This window comes from Thamnophis elegans, chromosome 5 (assembly GCF_009769535.1).
Source record: "Thamnophis elegans isolate rThaEle1 chromosome 5, rThaEle1.pri, whole genome shotgun sequence".
NCBI classification, from domain to species: Eukaryota; Metazoa; Chordata; class Lepidosauria; order Squamata; family Colubridae; genus Thamnophis; species Thamnophis elegans.
In genome coordinates this window covers 54,347,259-54,370,931 of record NC_045545.1, presented here as the reverse complement: position 1 = coordinate 54,370,931, position 23,673 = coordinate 54,347,259, and the positions used below count along the sequence as shown (strand labels likewise).

General features: G+C 39.6%; 1 protein-coding gene across 1 annotated transcript in view; it reads right to left on the bottom strand.

The window, feature by feature from the left end:
* The window catches only part of CDK18 (cyclin dependent kinase 18), a 95,365-nt gene extending 75,280 nt beyond the window's left edge, over positions 1 to 20,085 (bottom strand). The window contains exon 1 of the mRNA XM_032218893.1: positions 19,791 to 20,085. The gene's annotated coding sequence lies outside the window, so the exon portion shown is untranslated. The remainder of the gene's footprint in view (positions 1 to 19,790) is intronic.
* Between the last annotated feature and the right edge of the window lie 3,588 nt (positions 20,086 to 23,673).

The window sequence follows — 23,673 nt, the reverse complement described above, 5'->3', positions numbered from 1 at the left end:
TTAACAAAACACCCAAAAAGAAAAAGAAAATATTAGGATATTTGCAAGGCAGCTGTGTTTCACCTCAAGATCTTTTTGGCAGTCACAGCAGCCGGAGATTTCTGTATATTCTGCAAGCACAGCAAGAAATATAGGAAGAAGGGAAAGAGAGGAAAAGAATAGTGAAAGGCAGTGTCATGCGCAGCCTTGTCCATTCTTTGCAGAAATGAAATTGACAAGCGTTCTGTCTGCTTTGTCCTTCTCTCTGCCAAAGAAGGAGCATGTGCTAAGCACTAGAGGGCTTGCAGTTTGTAGTTCTTTTTTCCTTTGTTGTGCAGTTTGAAGGTTTTGAATTTTGGTTACATCTCCAGAGTGGAAAGAAAGCTGGCATGGAAGTGCCTTTATGATGAAATTTTAGTTCATACACTTCAAAAGTATGCACTTTGTTTAGACCAGGGGTTGGCAACCTTAAACACTGAAAGAGCCACAAAGGTCCTAACCAGAAGCTCCCCACTGTTCAATTCTTGAGCCAACCGGAAGTCCGGTTCCCCGATCATAGTCTCCTCCTGGCGCAGCATCCTTTTTCCTCTGCTGACTGGAAGTCTGGTTCTCCTACCATAGAGTCTCCTCCTAGCGTGGCATCCTTCCTGTCCTAACCGAAAGCCCTATCAATTATGGAGCCGACCAGTGGCAGGGAGCCACAGCAGAGGGATCAAAGAGCCACATGTGGCTCCAGAGCCACAGGTTGCTGATTCCTGGTTAGACTATAATGCCCTCTTTCCAGATTTAAGCTACTACCCCAGCTATGATAAGCATACTTAGAAGCTTTGGAAAAAGCATCAGATTGTAACCTTGGTACCAAAATTCCAATCTACCTTCACTGCTGCCAATGGGATTTTTAATGCAGAAGGAATTAAAAAATTTTTTTCAAGGCATCTGGACTTGTTACCCTATGCATGTTTAGCTTAAATTAAGCTCATCTATGCTTGTTTGGATCTACTTTTAGGTAGGTAATTCTTAAATAGGTGGTATGCAGGATTAAAGGGTATCACATTGCTCTTTAATGTGACTGACGACATCTACTTCTGGAATGTTCTTAGTGTTGTACTACAGATGCTCTATGACAGTGGTTTCCAAACTTGGCAACTTTAAGACTTGTGGACTTCAACTCCCAGAATTCTACTGATCAATGTGTTGTTTTCAAAAGCTGATTCAATGTTGTTTACATATACAATTAGCAAACTTAAGTACTGTTGCCACAATTATTCTTGAATTTTCTAATTTTAACCATTCAGACCAATCATTTTGTAGCAACTTTGCTCTGGGAGTTGAAGTCCACAAGTCTTAAAGTTGCCAAGTTTGGGAACCACTGCTCTATGATGAGCAATGAAGAAAGATGATTCTTCCCCCCCTTTGGTTATTTTATTCATTAATACTTTATTTTAAAGAATAATTTAGAAGTTACATTGTAACTAATGTAATAGGTCTCCCCAAGGTGACGTCTTCCTGATTTTTCATCAATTTAGTGCTGGCTGAGCATTATGTTATTTTAATCCAACCCATCTTGAAATCCCGTTTGTGAAATCCAGCCTAGGATATTTAAATTGAACCGGGATGTTAGGGATTTCAATATATCTGTGTTTGTTTTTAACGAATTATTATCTTTGCTTCCATTGTATTACTCCCATTGATTTATGAGGGTGTTTTAACATTCTTTTGGTATGGATTGTTTGTTGCTCAGAGTTAGAGGTGTCTATAGGTAGTCCTTGGCTAACGACCACAATTGAGCCCAACACTTCTGTTGCTAAGCGAGATATCTGTTAAGTGAGTTTTGCCCCATTTTATGACCTTTCTTGACAGTTTTTAAGTTTCTCACTGCAGTTATTAAGTTAGTAACATGGTTATAAAATGAAACTCACTTCCCATTGACTTTGCTTGTCAGAAGGTCGCAAAAAATGATCACATATCCCCGGAACACTGCAATTGTCATAAATATAAATCAGTTGCCAAATGTCCAAATTTTGATCTTGTGACCACAGAAATGCTGCAATAGCGTGAAAAATGGTTAACTTTGAACAGTCACTAAACACACTGTTGTAAGTCAAGGACTGCTTGTATATACATTTTCTAAATAAACAAATTAAGTACTGAAAGATCACTATATATTGTTTTCCTTATTTATATGATAAGAATGCAGCGTGCTTCTGACTAACCTAAGATTCAATCTGTTCCCATGATTTTATTAAAGTTTATTTGTGCTTTATATACTGAAATGAGTATCACTTTTATTTTTTATGCTTTATATCGTTGAGTTCTAATTTTATGATTGCATTCTCAAAAGCATTTTTAGTACCTTGAGATTCTTGGAAGAAAGTCAGAAAAAAGTACATTTTTAAAAATCTCCCTAGGTCTTTAAGAAAGAAAAGCCTAATTAACATTATTTGTTCTGCCCCTGCTGAGTTGATTTCCTCACAAGACTTCAAAGGAGGAGGCATGAAATAAACTCAACTTCTCAGTAATCTGTATAATCCTTGACAGAGATTGTGGTGATAGTAGGGCAGAACCTTGACTGGCCTGTGATGAAAACTGAAATGTTTGTTTTAATCCTAGGCTTTTTTAGCCAAAGGGAAGTGCAAAGGCACAGCAAACAGAAAGCTGCAGGACTGGAAAGTCGTGTTTAAATAACTGAGGACAAGAGCTTCCTTTTTGTGGAACAAAATTAAGCTATTTATTCTATACAACCTCAAGTCCCAAAGTTTGACTAATCTTGTGAATGAGAGTCAGAAAGGATGGTCTGTCTTTTTTAAAAATAATTTTGGATTTAAAAAAAAAGGAAATGCTTTTATCCAAACCATTTTTTATCTTTAGGGAAAGAAAACGATTCCTATCAGAAAATACCATTTTCCCCAGTTTGAAATGAAATTTCTTTTGGGGGCCTTTGGGCAAGAGCATTACTGCACCTTTCCTACTACTGTCCGCAGCCGTTGTTGCAGAGGTGACATTCTGTCAGTTCTTACCGGTTTGTCTGAACCAATAGCGGAAATTGCGGGTGGCCCCGCCCACTTACCCTGGCTCTAAGGCATCCCATTTAGGCCCCCTTTTTAGGCAAAATGCATGTGCATGTGCATGCGTGACACATGCGAGCTAAGTGAGCCTTCCAGCGTTTGTGCTCGCATTTGCGAACCGGTAGGGAAGGTAAATTAATACCTCCCCTGTGTTCTTGCCTCAGTCCTTGGTTTGTAAAGCTGGTGACTAGAGAAGCCACTGGATCCATCAAATAATGGTGCTGTAGGAGGAGAGACAGTATTTGAAAATAGATGCCTTTTCTCAATTTTGAAATGTTGGAAGATCTCTTGGGAGCATTTTCAGCCTTATGAAAACGTACATGAGGAAAACCAATTTGAAGAACTTACAATGCAGCCAGTATTGATTTTGTGTTAAATTCTTAATCCGCCCTACCCCCTATTATGAGTGATTAATTTATATAATTAGTGGTGTTGTGATAATGTGCTAAGATCTTAGTTGCTATCTTCATGTAGACTAGATAATTGCATACTGCTCAGTTATTCCCAAAGGCTTTATACAGGAGGAGAGTGACTTCTAATGAGTATAATATAAGCAGTATTATTACTGAATTGTAGGATGTTTTTTCATACCTACTGGGTACATGGAAATTACTGCCTTCCAAAAAGTGGTGATCCATGGTTTCCAGAGGTGGTGATTCATGGTTTCCAGACCCCATATGGCTCCTAAGCACATCTCTGCATTCTCAAGATCCTCAACATCCCCAGATCATGCCACCAACATTTCATATTGATATCATTTTACTTCCAAGAGATGACAAAGCACCTATTCATATGAGAAACTTCCCTCACGCTGCCAGAGGGAATAGCTGAATGGGTTTGCCCTTGCACATAGCATCAGAAATGTCCTGCATGACTTATTGGAGGCTGACAATGTTTTAAAATATGGACCTTTACCAGAAAATGTATATGACCAAAAGTTATTTAAAGTAGTCTACAGATAAAAAGGTTGCTGCAGTGTAGTTTTCTTCAATTTCCTCAAAAATGTTGGGACTGCAACCTTTACAATTTGTAGAAAATATCAGTAGAAGAGAATATATGTAGCTCAGAGTTGAACTGTGGAGTTGAACTGACTCCCTTCAGCACTAGAAGGGAGTGGGGATTGCACTCTGCTTATAGACCGTAGTTTGCCCTGTCAGTACCAGTGGAGATATTGTTTTCTCTTTGGTAGTTTCTTGATTAGGGTATTGTTTTCTGCTTATTATCTGCAAGCAAATAATCAAGCTTAGAGGGTACCAAGGACTCCGCAGTTCAACCCTACATTACATATATTCTCTTCTAATAGTATTTCTACGGCGCTAGTCATCACTTATAAAGCCCTTCATGGTATTGGACCTGGGTACTTGAGAGACCACCTGCTGCCAATTACCTCCAATAGACTGATTAGATCCCACAGATTAGGCCTCCTCCGAATTCCATCCGCCGGCCAATGCCGACTGGCGACTACCCGGAGGAGAGCCTTCTCTGTGGCTGCTCCGACCCTCTGGAACGAGCTCCCCGTGGAGATTCGAACCCTCACCACCTTCCAGGCCTTCCGCAAAGCCCTTAAAACCTGGCTGTTCCGACAGGCCTGGGGCTAAAGAGCTGTTGCCCCCCGTCTCGAATGGTATGACTGCTGTGTGTTTTTAAATTATGTATTATTATGTTCCGTCTTTTATTTTTTGTCTGTACCCCCTTCCCCCTGATTTGAATTGTGAGCTGCCCTGAGTCCCCTTGGGGAAAAGGGCGGCATATAAATGTAATAAAATCCAAAAATCCAAATACAATACCAGCCAGCATGGTTATGGTATCTTCTCTGGGTTATATTTCTAGTACAACTAGAAAATGTCAGCTGGGGAAGCCTGCTCTCGATGTATTGCATGTTTTTTTCATTGGGTTTGTACATTTGTGACAGACTTCAAAACAACAAAAATGCTACTTATGGGCCTAAAGACAATCTTAGAAATTAAAGGCTAGATTGCTGGAGGACCAATCAGTGCAACTTCACTGCTTTCCATGACCATGTAAATTATCTGAAGAGACAGTATCTTAATAGCACTATTAGTACTTAATAACATGATATGATGACACAGCTCCTTCTTTCCTCCCACTGAGAATTCTGAGAACTTATTAAATTTATCCAGAGAATTACAAGTGTGTTTTCCCTTCCTTTACCCTTTGATAAAGGGTAGCAAGTCCGACCAGTTGTCTTGCTGATAGTCCACATAACACTGGATGTATTGTTCCACCATCACATTGGCCTTCTGCGCTGCACCGTTGGTGCTGGGATGAAACATTGAGCTGAGTCCTTGTGTGGACCTGATGGATCTCAGGAACTCTCTCCAGAACTTGGGGGTGAACTGAACTCCGTGGTCTGAAATGATCCTCTTAGGCACCCCGTGCAGGCGATAAATGTGTTTCACAAACATTTTCGCTAATTTTTTTGCGGACGGCAGCCCTGAGCAAGCAATGAAATGTGCCTGCTTGGAAAACAAATCATTAACTGCCCAGATTACTCTATTTCCACTCCTGTCTGGGAGTTCGACGATGAGGTCCATTGCAATATCTTCCCATGGTCGGCTAGGACTGGCCACTCGTTGTAGTAGTGCAGGTGGCTTCCCCGGTCGTGTTTTCATCATTGCGCAAGTAGCACAGCTTTTTACATAATCTTCACCTCTGATTTCATCCTTGGCCACTAAAATTGACGCCTGGCAAGGTGGAGCATTTTTAGGAATCCAAAGTGGTCACCTAGTTTCGCATCATGGCTTTGCTGTAGAACTTCCAGCCTCAATCCTGCGGGGACGTACAGTTTTGACCCCTTCCAGGCTAATGCATTTCCCATCGTTAGGATATCCTGGTTAGTGCTGAGCCACTGGTCTGTTGGGAGTGCCAAGTTTCTGTTGGGAGCGCCACGTTTCTCTTTTCAGAAAACGTGGTTAGTGCACCCATCCGCCCCTTCGCCTTCCAAGTCAACCTCCAAGTATCCGAAACGGGGATGAAAGGGGAAGTTGAAGCAATTGTGGACACCGGTTGCACTCAATGCTTAATCAGCATGTTGATTATAAAGCAACTGGGCATATGGACAAGACCTCTAGCTTGTCCCAGTGCATGTTCACTTTCTACTCATCCATTCAGTGATCTCTTTGGAGAGAAAAGCAACAGGTCAGTGTGCCAACCCTGAAGCTGACCTGGCTGAAGCCACCTTGGACTTTCAGTGTTGCCACACTGGAGTGAGGAATAGGGTGGGGGATTAGAAATAGTTGGGGCTGTGTAGTCAAAATAAAATACTTTCCCCTGGGAACCAAGGATGTTCTCACACCTGGCCGGAGGAAGGAGGAGTGATGTCACCAGACCTGCGGATGCTGCCATTGGGTCATGTGACTGATCATTTGGGTTTGGAATTCAAGGAGGTGAAATCCACACAGGTTAAATTTGCTGAGGTTCAGAAACATTGTTATAGGGCAGTAATGGCTAACCTTTTTCTAAAGGCATTCCAAAATTGTGTGTATGCGCACTATTGCACGTGTGCATGTGCCACATCATGCACATGCATGGCTCATTCATCTGCGCATGTGTATGCAACCCCCCGTGCATGCGCGCATAACCCCCTTGGATGGGTTGGGAGTTTTTGCCCTACCCAGGCTCTGGAGGGCAAAAATAGCCCCTCCCCAGAGGCCCTCCAGAAGGCCGAAAATTAGCTGGCTGGCGCACAGGTCGGAGCTGAGGGCTGCTGTGCTGGCAAATATGGCTCTGCGTGCCACCTGTGGCACATGTGCCATAGGTTCGCCATCATGGTTATAGGGTATAAAATGTTGAAAACCAGGCAGAATGTTCCTTTGTCCCCCTCTTATAAAATACAGAATCAAGACATGATTATTTTGAGTCTCTTTCTCATGCTTCCTCATTTCCCGGGACTGAGTTGCCTTTTACTTTCTCATTTATAATCTCTTAACAGTTCTGCTATAGTTCATGTATACCTTTGCCTACATTATTTCTTCATTCCTCTATAACAAGTGAAGACAATTATAACTGTTCCTGCACAATGAAACAAAGAAATAACAACATTGGGAAAATTCAAAATGAAAAAATTGACAAATTTATAAACAAAATAATTATGTTCCAATAAAGGAGTTTATAAATAAACATGCAATCTGTTATATATCAAGGTAAACTTTGGAAAAATAAATACTGTAATGATGCTTCTGAGAGTAATTTTCACTGTTACAACTGTCAAATGTTTTTTTTAATAAAATAATGTCTAGAGAAGATTTGTGTAAAATATATTATAGTTAAATTTGCTTAATTATTTTAACATCACTCCCCGCCCCCCTCCCGCTTTTCAAACCATGTGAAAGTACAGGGCATTTTCCCTTAATGCTTGAGAACTGAGGCAATGTTGCATTAGAATCTTCTATGTATTGGGATAATAATTAAAATAAAGGAATCTGATATGAAGGGTAGCTGGTTTGTGTGTGTTGGGTGGCAAATAAAGCCATGGGGCAGATTGTAAATAGAGCAGATAAACTCATCCTGCATTTAGCACAACCTTACTGATAAGAAATCTCTGGCTGCATTTCACTGAGCAACATCTTATTCTTCTTTTAATCGCAGATTTAACTTGACTATATAATTAATCAACCTTCCCATTTCTGCTGAATCAGTGGCTTGATCTTAAACTTCATTGCACTGTCCTTCCTATATCCTCGTTGACTATGAAAACAACAACACTCCTTTGCTTTTTGTGTGTGTCCTAAACAGTGCAAGGTATGATCTTTTAACTGAATGTGTCCAATTCCAGTCTATTTCAATTTGCTGATACCTAGGATATCAATGTGCATTGATTCACCTCATCTTTTACCATGCTGAGTTGTCCTGTGTTCATGCTCATGTTCCATATCCCCTATCCACTTGTTTCTAAAAATAATTTTCTTAAGAACTGCAAATAGAAAAAAAAACCTCTACAAACTGCAAAAATAAAGGACTAAAAAAAAGAAAAAAGCAAAAAAGCAAAAAGGATAGAAAAGAGAAAAAAGAAAAAGAAAAAAGTAGCAATTTCCCCTTCGTCTCAGCAAGTAAAAGCAATTTTAATATCTTATCACATCTCCTAACACAAATAATCTCCTCACCCCTAGACACCAGCAAATTGATAACTTATCTCTTAACAAAAACAAAAGCCCAAAACCTCAGCATTTGTTTTTTATCTGCAAAAGTCCAGCAAGAGAAAAAAGATTTTCTATTTTGACCTTGATCAAATAAGCCAACTCCGTATTCTTTTCTGAACTTTTAACAATCTTACTTTTAAACTCCATCATGTTAGTCCCAGAGCTTGTTTTCTAGTCATTGTTTTTTCTACTTAAGGATCTTTCAAAACTTTAACAGCCAACGATTTTCACTTCTTTCCACATACATTATTTCATTACAAGACACCACAGATTATCCACTACTTTCTTCTAGCATTTGCATGATAAAACTTTCCATTTGTTTTCCTATCTCTATTAAACATTTCCCAAAAGTGCATTAATTTATCTGCTTGCTCTACCTTTTTAGCATTTATTTTCAGTTTGCATCTGTTACTCCATAATAAAGTCTAACTGGGACTGGGATTTCCATGGTTGTAAAGCACAATGTTACATGGCTATTTCACTTAGCGATGGAAATTCTGGCACTTCCAGTTGGCATTAAGGAAATAACCACTGACCATTAAACAAAGATATAATGTGGTTGCCATTTGGAACCTCCTGATGGCTTCCTCATCACCTTTGCTCATAGGAAACCAGCAAAGAAGGTTGCAAATGATTATCCCATGACCTCAAGAATATTGCAACAGCCAGAATTCTGAGGACTGGTCATAAGTACTACTTAATCTGTGCCATTGTAAGTTTGAATGGTTATTGAAGGAGTGGTCATTTAGTGAGGACCATCTTACCCAAAAGACTTGATTTATATTATGGCTGCTTCCTAACACACTTCTTTAAATACACGTTGTGGAATGAGAAATCTAAACCATTTTCTTCATTATAGATTTTCATGATTATAGCCATAGAAACCAGTTCTAAAATATATATAATTATGGTAATATACATAAGGCTAACCCCAAAATTCATACCTCTTTCATACCAAAATTTCACGATACACTGAATGGAAAACACAAGGAGTTAGGACAGTATGAAAATAATTTTCCTCTTATAGTAAGTGGAACTTCTGCAGTGTAAAATGTAAGCTTTGAAATCCTTTCTATAAATGAAATGAATGAATTGAGCAGTTCATGGGATATTGAGCACATTTTCCTCAATCCTGTGGAATCTTTGAAATAAATTATGTAATTGCTGCTCTTGTCTATGGAGATTCTCAGTCATCCAGGTCATGGTTGTCCCAAAAGTGTTTTTTCAAAAGGCAATTTGGACTTTTGTTTTTTTTCTTGAAGATGTTTCACTTTTCATCCAAGAACAACTTCAGTTCTAAGAACTGAGTAACAGGACCAAGCCAAACCACAATAATAAGAGGTTTTAAAAAAAACCACCCAAACACCATCTTCTTCCCTTCTCACATCCTCAGAGTTCTATCCAGTGCCATTTATCTTGCATCCTCCTGAGGTTGAATATGTAAGGTTTTTTTTTAATTTATGGATTATATTTATACTCTGTCCATATCATCTAAGCAATTCTGGATGGCATTTCTGCAGGTTAGTTCTCAGTGATGAGGATTTTGTTCTAATTGTTGTTATGGAGTTATTTTATATTGTTTTAATCTTACTACTGATTGTATGTCTGTAAGTTGCTCAGATATGATTAGACTAGCAAAATAAATAAACAATTCAAGTCTGAATTGTCTCTTCCTGTTTGTCACCATGATAACTTTCTGAAAACAGAACAGAGTGGAACCAACTTTGATACCATGGGAGATCTGACAAGAGAAACATCATTCTGAAAATGGGTCACCTCTGGCCAGAGGCTGCAAAGAAAGAAGCTCTGGGGGGGGGGGGGGGAAATCCCCCAATGCATCCCTTTCAAGGAAGTTTGATAGTAGCTCTGCAATGCTACTTGTGGACCTTTCTTATGTCTGCCTTCTATCTGGCCATGAGATTCAGAAAAGAGCTTTTAGGAATGTACTAACAAGAATTCCAGAAGCAGAGACTGCAGGCTTTCCCAGCTTCACCTATTTGGATAAGGAGGTTATTCATCTATATATAGAAATGCTAGCCCTAATTTAAAAAAAACAAACAGTGTCTAATCTTTTCAGAAATTATTCTGAATTATTATGTTAAAAGATGGTGTTAGAACAGTCTTCCCTGACACGGTCCTCTTCAGATAGTCCAGAATTACAATTGGGCCATTCTATCTGGAAATTCTACAGTTGTAATTTCAATAGATCTGTTAGAATATGTTTTTAACCATGTCAGGATTCATAGCTTTTTTTATTTCAGCCTTTCATGAAAATTTTAAGATGGATTAAAAAAACAACAAACCTTAAACCATTTAGCACAATGTAATGCCTCACACAATAAGAGTTATTATAATTGTACATAATGATGAAAATTCTTAGTGCCTGACAACAGCAATTAAATAAAGATCAAGATAGTCCACTAAAATGAAATTGAAAGCAATGAAATATCTACTGTCTACAATATGACAAACGCTAAAAGCTAAGATGCTCCACCAACCACATCAAAACCCAGAGAAAAATATGCACTTTTTTTTTTAAAAAAAAGAAGCACAAGTTAGGGTTATAAAATAACTCTTGAAGAGGAAAAATTTAGTGCTATCCACAGTGATCTACTATCAGCTATATTGCTATAGCAGACAGTGGTGAGTACTTTATTTAAATTGTACTCCTGAAATAATTTTCTTTCTCTATCCCTTCTTTGAATTGCCCCTGGATTTGCCATTCTTATGATATTAGTTTACTGTGAAGGCTAGCAGTTTACTGTATCTGAAACAATAACATTAGACTTTTGTCCATGCAATTTTGGGTATTGTGGGCAGTCTCTTTTTCCATTGGCTTTGCTCTTGCTTTGTTACCTCCTAGTTCCTGGCTAAGAGGAAATAATTATGCTGTGGAAATAATATAGGCAATCTTATTAACAAATCCAATCTCTAATCAATTTCATAATTTTTGCGGAAAAAAAAGCTGTCTTGAATTTTCACTGAACCCGGTCTGAGATGCTGCATCTCAGCTCATGCAAGCTACAGAATTATATTCCCATACTCAACACCCACACAGAGACAGTCTTCACCACAAACTACAGTTATGGTTAGAGCTACTGTGAAAAGCACCTTCTTGCAAAAATGTCATTGCATTATCTTTCCTGCATCGTAGACAAAGATAATTATCTTTCCTGCATCATAGACAGTAGAAAGAGAACAAATAGAGCCTTTGCACAGTGTTGCTTTCCTTCACCAATGATATAACGTGCAGCATGTGCTGAACATTTGGATAGGAACAAGGGATGAGATCTTTATTTTCTTGTATGTGTGTGAAGTGGGGACAAAGATCTTTTTTGTAACTCCAGCTCAGCAGCTCAGGTGCGAGATTACTGTTCCAGTTCCATTTTTTGGGAAGTCTCCTCCTGCTCATTTGGAGGAAGGACAGATGGTCTCCTAGTGTTCCTGGCCTGTTCTCAGTGTTCTAAAGCTGGCAGAAGCTTCATGCTGATTTTTGACGAAAGGGAGAGGGAACAGTTTGAGTGAAAATACATTGTGCTGAAGTATCTCCCTTGAGTGACCATAGTACAGCACTGGAAATTCTGCTGAGTTTGTATTTCTAGGCTGTGAAATGCAAGTTTTAGGACAGTTAGCAATACACAGCTCAAACAAGGGTACCCTAAGATAATTTGCTCTTTGATGTGAACGACAAGATGGCACTTTCAGTCAATCCACCTGTCAACCCTGAAGCTGATCTGGCTGAAGCCGCCTTGAGGCTTCAGGGCTGCTACACTGGAGCGAGGGATAGGGAGGAGGGATTAGAGATAGTTGGAGTTTGTAGTCAAAATAAAATGCTTTCTCTTGGGAACCAAGGACGTTCTCACACCTGACCGGAAGAAGGAGGAGTGATGTCACCAGACAAGCAGATGCTGCCTTGATTAGACCATGTGAGTGATTGTTTGGGATTGAAGGAAAAACTTTTACTTTTAATTAGGTAAAAACTAAGGCACCCTCAGAGTTGGTTTTCATCAGATATGTGCCAATGATATTTCCAGTAAAGCTATTATTTGAGGAATGCATCTGTCTTGGATTTTTTTGCTTATGGTGGATCTATTACTTGGAACTCTGACACCACCTTTTGAAACAGATTGGACTAATTTACTAAAGCACTTGCATCACAGAGGATACAAGGAAGGCATGGCACAACAACCTCTATCCTCCAATGTAATCACTGTTGCCCTCTCCATCACCATTGAAATAATGGCCCTGCATAGAATTCCTGCAGATCCATCAGAAGCAAATGAGATATGCTCAAACAGATGATAGTGGTTGCTCTTATTCAAACAAAGGTTGAATCTGTTTGAGACCAAAATGGACCCACTTGTTAGATACTGAACCCTTCTCTAATTCTGAAATATAGGGCTTTCTGGCATTTCTCTTTCCAAAGTTTCTCTTCCTTTTATTGGTACAAGCAGGCTTCAACCTATGACCAAATTTAAGCCCAAAATTTCTGTTGTTTGGTGAGACAGTTGTTAATTGAATTTTGCCCACAATTGTTAAGTAATAACTGCAGTTTTGATGTTAGTAACACCGTTGTTAAGTGAATCTGGCTTCCCCACTGACTTAGCTTGTAAGAACGTCACAAAAAAGATCACATGACCTGGGACTCTGCAACTGTCATAAATATGAATCAGTTGGCTAAGCATCTGAATTTTGATCAAATGACCATGGGTCATCCATGGGGATGCTGCACACAAAAGTGTGAAAAATGGTCATAACTTGCTTTTTAAGTGCCCTTCTAACTTCAAACTGTCACTAATGAACTGTTGTTAGTTGAGAACTATCTGTGCAAGGAAGGAGAAAGGAGTGTTAGGTGCTCCCCTTAAACATTTTGGTCCTCTGAAGTTATTTATTTTAATTCTCTTTCTTTCCTGTACACATAAACAGGGAACATGTGAATAACAAACACAGCCTTCTCATATCTTGATAGATTGTAGCCTGGTGCAATGTCAATGGTGTAGATATTCTACTATGGCTACTGACAGATAGACAGTAACAGTCATTTTTTTCTAAGTGGTTCTTTTTATGCAGGTATCCCCATTCATTCTGTTTTCTTTTGTCTAATACCTTATATTTTTTGCTTAAGAATATTCTAAATTGTGTTTTAGTTGATACATTTCATGGCTTTCACCCTACTGAACCACATGCTCATTCCTCCTTCTATTTTATTTAAAACATTAAATCAAAGTCTTCCCTTTGATCTTTTGTTCATGATTTCTTTACAGTGCTTTTTAATTAATGTCAGTCTTATTGAAGGAAAGTGGGTGCTTCAAGATGTGCAGAAATGGGAATTTAACTATAAAAACGATCTATTTCCTTTGCTTCGTACTCATTTTATAACTCCACACAATTTTTTCTCCTCGGGCCACTGGAACACTAACTATCACAATTTGGCCTCACCAAGCATGGCTACTTCCAGTGATGTTCTATAAATAATTGGCATTTATAAAGTGAGGCAGGTGGCATAGCGACAAGTAAACTGCATCACTTTTAAAGACCTTAATTACTGTCCCATTCCTGAAAAAAATAAAGCACCTGTGATCATTATAAATATTAATTTTTATCGTTCACAGAAACCCAGATAGCAGTATAACCATATTGGTTTAATAGCCCTTATCATTCTGGATTGCACTCTTTGATTTAGGTAGATGATGGCAGTCTTTGGACTAACAAGCTTTAGCATCATGAGATCTATGACAGCGTTTGCGATATAGGAAGATCAGCCCTTTATGCCATGGCTCCAGGATATCTGTGGAACCAGTCTTTCTCCAATGGGAGTGGACCATCCCACTTGTGTTGCCAGAAGGGGCCTACTGTGATCCCACCAACTAAGGAATTCTAGATGGTGAGCTCCATGAGAAGGGCTTTTCTACCTCAAACAATCCTCAAAATTTTATCTTCCATTTGTTCCCCAAAATGCAACAACTGATGAAGGCACCCAATATTAACCTTCTTATGCTAGACGTATTCATATTGATTGCATTTAATATACATTATTATGAAACTATGTTACAAGAAATAGATCTAAACATTACACCCCAACCCAAATTAGTTCTTAATGAGCAGTCCTTCAACAAAATCTTTTAATATGGAGGTGGGTTCCCCCCCCCCCCCGTTTACTAATTGACCATCCATGCTACCTTCTAGGATATTCCATTCAATCTCATTCTTCTAAAATTTAGTCTTTTATAAGTAGTAACCATGTTCAGCTTCTCTTCTGTTTCCAAGTGCCTTGGAACAGAGTCTGTAAGATTTGCACCAGTAACAAGAATTAGAGAAAGGCTACCTTAAAAGGAATTTTGCTTGGAATTTTTTGAAAAATACTGCATCTGATTAGTGAACTGATAGCTCTGCAAAACCTAATTGTTTGCAGGACTAAAATCAACATACTGTGCAACATCAAGAGCAGACATTCTGTTTTTCATTTCCTTTTGCAAAAGAAAGGGTAGAGCATTGTAAGGAAATCTGAGGAAGCAGATTCACTGAGTATATGGACAGATTATCTATCACTTGGTTCTCTCCCTAACATCTCTGCCTCCCTCCCTTCCCCTCTCTTTTCATATATCTACTAAATAAATATTAAATAAAATGTGGATTCAAGAAAGTGTTAGAGGGTACCCAGCCTTATGAGGCATGAAAGGAAGATTCCTTTTTTTTTTTTGCTATAGATTTTTATGATACCCTTGTGGATTAACGACAGACACAACATGTGTTCTATTGTTCACTGAAAGTATTGTATGTTAGGGATGAAGGCTGAGACAGAAATGAATTTGGGGGAAAACTTTATTTTTAATTCTTTTCCCCCCCTTCAATAAAAGAGAAGGTCAAAAGGAACTCAATCTTCCCAAAGGGGAAGAAAGAAATCCCTCTCAATTTTTTCTTTGCTTCCTGGGTCTTTAAATATGTTGATAAAGATTCAGGAATTTCTAACCTGTAGTAACTGGGCCTCCCTGATAATTATCGATTTAATACGTTTATATCCTACCTTCTGTTCAGGAGCTGAAACTTGTTTATAGAGTGTTTTCTTCTCCAGTGCTTTGCTAACAGTTCTGTGAAGTAGGCTGGGCTGAGAGAAAACAGCTGACTCAAAGTCATTTAATGACTTTCTGTCACTGAGGGAGGATTTGAACCCAGGTGTCCCCGGTGACAATCCAATACAACATGGAATATTTTACGGATTGAAACATTTTTAAATTAATGACTGACTGGATCTACTTATAGTGGTGAGTGGACTTTTGTACTATTTGGAAGGACAATTTGGCCCGGAAAATAATTGGAACAATAAAGTCTTCCTGTTGCTGATATATTTTTTATGTAGTCCCCTATTTGCATTCTTAGCTGACCAAAGCCCAGCTTCTTATAGCATAGCCTTGACAAAGCTAAAGGCAATGACAAGGCCGCAGTAGTATTTTCAATGGGATCTTTCATTGTCAAGAAAAATAAGCCATTTATCATAGACAGGTTGTAAATTAACACCATTTTTTTTTACTGCAAAAGGGGCTATAGCAGAGGGTAAACATCCTTGATGAGCAAGAGCTGCACTAAACTTTGGCTATGAAGTTCAATGTAGGGGAATTATCCTTTAAAAAAAAAAATTAACAGCTATGAATTATTTATGGTAGGATTAGCACTGCAGTTTTGTTTGTTTCCTACTTTAAAAACGGTGGGAAATGTGGCTTTCAGTTTTCAGCAGACACCCTGAAAGGGATATAAGGATCAGAGGCTTTTGAATTTCAGTTGTTAGATGCCTGGATAAGAAGCCTTCTCTTATAGAGGATGCATATTTTTGTCATTCTGATGGTTTTTTTCCCAAAGACTGTAATGGGTAACAAAGCCTTTGACCGCTCACTGGTAAAATAAAATAAAATAAAGTAAGAATTGAATGAAGATAGATCTGATTCCTAAGCATCAACTTCTATTTTAAAACTCTGCTTGGAACCTCTGGCAAATCCTTATATTTCTGAACCTTCCTTTTAAACTGCATGTAGTTACCTTGTTTTGTTATTTACAGCATATGAACGACTTCGCTAACTACTATAACGGGACTCTGAATGAGCTGTGGGACCTCTAACTGCAATCCTTAAACCATTTGCATCCAAGTAAATAAAATGCAAAAAATGAAGTCAAACAGATATGAAAGGGAAAAAAAGCCCAAATAGCTGTTGTGTATACTCATATGGATTTGTAAAGCATAATGCTATAAATATAGAACAAATGACTTTAACTGGCTGTAACACAGGCAGCATAGTGGCCCCCAGAGTGAATGTTCAATGTATTTTGCACAGAAGATATGCTAGTACAAAGCTGCCTGCTGATATATTATGCATTTCAGCCTGGTTCTGAATTTGTTCAGGATAGCAACTTTCTCTTGGGGCTCTGAAACTAATATTGGCTAAGAAACACAAACACTTTACAAGTATTTGAGAATAACTACAGGGATAACTCACGAGTTTATTGAAGCAGAAAGTGTATGTAAGGCAAACAGGTCATTAACAAAAAGATAGCTTAAATGTTTAAATGTATGCTAAAGAAAGCATCAAGTAATAGTAATCTGTAGCAGATATAAGCAGCTTATAGCATAACAGATGTGAACTGAACTATAATTCCCAGCAGCCCAACAGTCAGCATGGCTGACGATTTGAGATCCTATTTGTAGTTCAGCAACATCTGAAGCCTCAAAAGTTGCCTAGATGGTAGAATTAATTATCCTAGGCCCAGGCCAAGAATAACAAGCCTCTAATTTAGTTATTTTCACTTCTGTAAATAAGTTTAGGAAATGAATGAAAGATTGAAATGAGTTGGAAAAGAATCCATATTCCCTGGCAAAATCTTTTCTTTCGCCCAATGATTATGTAAGCAAGACTATGATTGCATGTAGAATTCAAAGTCCCAAACAGGAACACAAAAGCCTGTGAATTAGTCAAGTAAGTCAGAAGGATGATATGCTGGATCAACAGGAATTATCTTTTTATGCAGACGGGGGCTATTGTGTCAGAACACCAACCCCAGAATAACAATTCTACAGTAACAACCTTTCATATTAAAATACACAAATAAGCCTTTATTTATCAGCATATGTCCAAGATCTAATGCTAATAATTCTGCTTTTCTTTTTATGTTGGACACACTCAGGATCTTTCAAGTACCGGTATCCTGCTCACAGATACAAAGTACAACTGTGGCTGCTGCTACTTATCAATACATTATACAATTATGTAAAAATGTTACGTAGTTTTCCATTAATTGGACTCAAGGAGAGATTAAATGCATTCAGAATATCGGATCCAATGCGCTCTAGTCTAGAGTGAAAAGTGAGACAGGATACGAGTCAAACCATCATGAAATACTTGAGCAAATGGAACAAGCTTCTCTTCATGCACTAAACACTTCCTGTTCAGCATTTGCTACCATGTGTAAGAGGGCTTCAACAAAAGAAGGGAGGGCTTTCTTTTTTGAAGTACAATTCTATACATGTCTAGATTTGAGCAATCACTACTGGTTTCAAAGAACTTACTTCCAAATGGTATATACAAAGTTGCAGCCTATGTCTATTTCTGCAAAGCATAAAGAGGGATAGCAGAGTCTTAAAAGGACTATTATGATCTAGTTAATACATTATACTACACTATTTGTTTAAAAAGTCCAGTTAACTGGATTCTTAAATAAACTCATTATGGCTTATAAACCATAAACCATGGCCTATAAGCCATAATGGCTAGACTAACAGAACCAAACAAACATACGAGCAAGCACGTCTTTATTTGGATTTACATTTTGATTGAAATAAAGGCAAAGTTTAAAGCCAAATTATATCAGATCATCATCTCTGAATAGTAGAATTGCTTCTTTGATCTCCAAAGAAGGCAGAGAACACTATATAACATCTTGGTTTTTGAAAAATCACCAAGCAAAATGTTTAGGAAAAAAAGGTTTGCTGTCTAATTTATAAATAATAAAAAAAAACACTGCTGTTCAGGACATTACAAATGTGACTAGAAAATATGTAGCATGTTTGATGGCAAAGGACACAGTGAATGTTTAACTCTTTGCTGCCATCTAGTTGTTGTTCTGATTTTTGTATAGTAGTCCTATATACCTTCTGAATTAATTGTGTGTAACTATATGTTTTAGTATCTTACAGGGCCCCTAAAATTGCCTTCTAAGCTTCACACCAAATATGGTTGCTGATATATTTCTCTGCTCCACTGTCTTCTCTATACCAAATATGGTTCCTGATATATTTCTCTTCAACTTTATTAGAGCCTCAAATCCTCATAGTAGCTACTTCATCACTCTCAGAGCGACATGCCAGTTGTTCCAATTCACTTCACCACAAATAAAACTAAACAATAAATAAAACCACAAATAAAAATTGATGCCCATAGTCTGGAGGATACTCTGCATTGCTTTTCACAATTAATGCCACCATTGTCCTCATATATGTGCAACATTCACACTCTCCTTTGTTTCTGGGAGTAAGGAGATGCTTTAAGCATCCTTGGCTGGCTTCAGTTTTAGTCTGACAGCTCAGGACTTTCTAATATGCAGGAGCTCATCCAATTTGGGGAGCCTGTCAAATATGACGAAGAACAACTGTGTCAAATAAATATTTTAAACACAGATTTTTCATTTACTCAGGAAAAATAATAATACTGGCGCTGTTGATGCTAGAGCCATGCCAATTGTTTACATGATCAAAACCTTATACTAAAATCCAGCGGATTATCCCCTGCTAGGATATGACAGGTAGCAGGTAAAAAAGGGAAATAACGACTGAATTAATTACATTCCCAAAGATTTTCTCCCTTCCCCTTCCTTGCTAGCTTCCTCTATAGAAGGTCAAAGTACAAAACTGATAAAAGTCCAGGGGGGGGGGGTTAAAGGAATCATAGGCCAGGTAATATATCAGAGGGAGGGGGGAAGAGGGGTGGTGCAAGGTGAAAATGAGATCCAGTGCTACACAAAGTTCATCTTCATAGTCTGAAGGCCCATTGGCTTCTTTCTATGGCAGAAATGATTTGAACAAAGCAGAACATCTAAGGATAAACCCAGCAGTGCTATCTTGTTCTCATAAGGGATGCAGTGATTAAACGTTGAAGTTTTTAATAAGTGGATTTCTTGAAGGATTCTGATGCACACAGAAAACAAGCTGCCTGGGTGAAGTTTCCAGTACAATCTCCCTGACGCACTAGCTTTCTGCACGCGGGGATCTTTCCCTCTCTTTCACAGAAAATCACGCCCAGGTCCTCTTACCTAGCTCTGGGGCGCAACAACAGGGGCACGGAATTACCATTCATCAGAACGAGAGGGGTCCGTCCAGGCTACGCGGATGTCGTCGAGCCGCAAGAGTTGTTGTTGGTTTTTTTTGGTCGCCACGCTTTTTCTAAAGCCGCCCGTTTGGCCGAACTTTCCTTTGCAAGAACGGCTGAGGAGCAAAGGGGAAGCCGGGGGGACGACGAGGGCCCCGGAGAAAACGGAGTCCCTTCCTCTCTCCCTCTTCTCCCTCCCTCCCTCTCTTCCCCTACATTCACGCTGCGTTTCGCCTTACCTTCGCTCGGTTTACACCGAAACCCCGTGGAAAGGAAAGGAAACAGCCCCGCGGAAGCAGCCGCGGCTGTGCTCGCTTTACTGGACGAGAGGGGCTCTCAGTCGCCTCGCCGGCTTTTTGCCCCCCTCCTCGCCCCTTTGGCGTTAAAAAGAAGAAGCGAAGTCCCACGTTCACGCCTCCCGGCAGAAATTCATGACGCTCCCTGGCCAGGTCCCATCCGGGCAGAAAGAAGAACTGGAGGCTTCTGGTTTCCAAGCACAACCTGAGCCTGGCGCTTCGGGAGGGAGGAGCGACCCTGCCGCCACCTCCCGCAGAGGGCCAGAGGGCTTCACGCGGCGCTGGTTCCTCCTCTCCGCCGTGGCCTGAGGTGGGAGGCAGGGAGGGCGGAAGGGCCTGGGGGCGTGGATGGCGCGGGATTTGTCCTCCGGTGTCAACGGTGCCATGTTTTGCTGTGGGAAGAAAAGTCAGGAATTCAACAGATGCAGCCTTCCAAGGGCTGTAGCCGTGGAAAGCAATGCCATGGTACCCAGTGGTGTAAAACGAATTAGAGAAAAGGGGGCGGTAATTTAATCAGCGATCATGATGGAAAGCGATAAAAAAAATTACCCAGATTCAACTAGGTACTCGTCCTTGAGCTTCATTAAACAGACTCCGATTTAGATCGGTTGCTTTCACTTTATCGAAGTATGCAGTCTCAAGGGAGCTTTCCCTGTTCTCCTACCTCTGACAGGTAATTTGAGGACACAGATTTATCCTCCAAATGGTTTCCAGGAACCTCAGAGTGTTAATGACTGACCGGCTGCAACGATTATAAATCATTTCCGTTCCCCACCAGTTAATTAGAACTGAAGAAGCTTCTTGGTTGAGAAATGAAAGGTCTTCAAGGAAAAGAAGAATTAAGAAAGCCCAGTTGCCTTTAAAAAAAAAGCATCTTTGGGTAACCATGACCTGGATGACCGAGAACTTCCGTAGGCATTTACCTGTCCACACTTAACAGTAGAAAAAGATCTGAACCCTTTACTACCAATCTATAGCTATCTTGCCTAATTTGGATACAGGATCTCCAGTACAATAATAATTAGAATGTGAGTGATCAAAGCCCACATGGATTACTTTGAGTCACAAGAACAGTTTTTGTTGCTATTCCCTTTCCAGTTAATTTATCTAACTTTGCTTGAAAGATGCCTACCTACATTCAGTTGACCTTATTTAGTTGTTTGTTTGTTTGTTTGTTTGTTTATTTACAACATTTATATGGCCACCCATCTTGAGCAACTCTGGACAGCTTACAACATATTTGCATCTATTAGAAAGGGGTACAAAACTCAAAACATCACCAGTACTACACGAGGACCTGTTTATTACCCTGAAAGTTGCAATACTGAAGTCTTTTCAGAGATTGGTATAAAAATCTCTCATGAATCAAAATGATTCTCATTAATAAGAATGAGAATGTACAGTCTGATGGATGGGCTCAGTTGTGACCAGGTATTGGAGAATGCTGCTTGTTGGCATGGGTACCCTAAACTCAGAATATAGGGAAGAATGCTGAAATAGAATTGGTTCAATTCATGTATGTGAAAGTTTGTGTGTGTGTGTGTGTGTATGTGTGTGTGTGTGTGTGTGTGTGTGTAAACTACTATTAGGTAGTAGTTGGGGCATTTTATCCTTTGCCTCAAATGGCAAGATATCTAAAGCACTAAGTTGAGAAATCAGTAGAGTTAAAATCAAAAATGTTTGGCTGATACCTTTCAGCCAGTTACTACTCTCAAGGAAATGGAGTGTTTTCTTTCTGTACCAGAATAATTCTGCTAAATTCATTTTGAATTGGAGGAATAGGGTAGAAGCTATTGAGAGACCGCCTTCTGCCGATTACCTCCCTTCGACCAATTAGATCGCACAGACTGGGCCTCCTCCGGATCCCATCTGCCAGTCAATGTCGACTGGCGACTACACGGAGGAGAGCCTTTTCTGTTGCAGCTCCGACCCTGTGGAACGATCTCCCCGTCGAGATTCGTACCCCCACCACCATCCAGACCTTCCGCACGGCCCTTAAGATCTGGCTCTCCCAGCAGGCCTGGGGATAGGTTCTTAATTTACCCGCCCGAGTGTTGACTGTTGAATGCAAGTTGTGTTTTATTATTTTATTTTGCTCACTCACTGTTTGTCTTTTGGTATTGCACCCCTTTCCCTGTGATTGTAAGCCGCCCTGAGTCCCTTCAGGGAGAAGGGCGGCCTATAAATCTTAATAAAATGTCTAAAAAATGTCTTAAGATAGAAGAATACATGAACAAGAAAGCTCTGTTCTCTCTAATATTAAATCTTGTTAAGATGAACAAGAACAAAGAAAATGCATTTCTCTCTGTCTCTCCCTCCCTCCCTTTCTGTTTGTATGTGTGTGCATGGAAATTCACCACCTCCCGATTTCTACCCTGGTGCCTTAACAACTTACACCAACCTTGGTCTTGTATAGAGGTATGTGGCAAGAACTCTTTCAGGAACATCACTATGAATTACCCAGGAAAACTTAACGTTGCTATAAGTGAAAGGTTTCACTTAAAATAGTCAATTTCCGGGAAGCAGCCTAAGACAAGTAATTCTACAAGGCATTAACAAGTTTGGGCATACATTTTGTGAGTTTGTCACAGGAAATGATTTTGGCCCAAACTACTAATCAGAAATTAGAAATTATAGCAATCTTCACCCTCTGAAATGGTAGTTTGAGACTATAATTTGGAAAGAATGGATGCAAAGGTACAAGAGACAAAGGAACTTGCAGACTCACACAAAAAGGAGTGTGTTCAAAAACATCTTGGAGAGAAGAGCTAAAAATGAAGGCAGCTTTGGATTACGGGATTTAAAGGCACTGTAAGCTTCGACTGCTAAATAAATACAGAGAAATAAATAAATAAAAATAATATCCCACAGCTGGGAGAGTTTGGATATCAAATTACTCATACAAAATGTTGGGCCAATCATATATAGAAATGAATACTTATATAAATAAGACCAAACAAGAAACGATATGAATACAAATATCAGTTGTAAATGTTTGATAAAACAAACAGTATCCAAACAACAGGCAGCTGGGACAAAGCATTTCAAATCTGCAAAAATGACTTTCTAAGTTCAGAAGAAATTTCCCTCTAAATTCAGTGACCAGTGGTTTGAGGAGATATTCTGAATGGCAAACTGTTGTGGCCCAGCAGGATCCGGTTGAGCTGCTGATGGACTCGGATAGCGAGGAACCATATGAGTCTGCCCTGGATGATGTGGCGGACCCTGGGCAGGGTTCAGACTCAAAGCAGGAACCAGAGAGGCTGGTTGGCCACCAAGAGGCGCCTGAGGCATGGAGCAGTGGGGAGGATCAAAGGCAGTTTGTCCCTGATGCTAAATTGAGAAGGGCTGAGAAACGGAAGCAGCAACTCCCTAGGCAGACTCACAGAAGATGATTAAGCACAGGTGGTTGTTGATTGGCCCCTCCCAAGAGAGATTATAAGTGAGGCGTTGGGAGGGGACATTTGCAGAAAACAACCGTTCGAATTAGTAGTTAAGAAAATCTGTGTAATCTAGCCGTGTCTGTTCGTTTGGACTATCTGCGTTGCTTTGTTTGAAATATCTGGGTTTGCTGCACAGCTACTCTATTGAACGTAAGTTGCCTGGGCCCTCAGCCAAAGGATTAGTTATTGACGAGTTATTCTCAGTAATTGAACAGTGGCAAACAGCCAAGCCTGTGTTCTGGTTTATTCACAGGCCGGGGGGTCAGAACAGTAAAGTATATGTGTCAGCCCTCAGGCTGCCATTCACCGGGGAGCCCATCCATTGCCATGCCCTCTTTGCCATGCTTACATGCCACCAATGCTGCCACGTTGATGTTGACTAT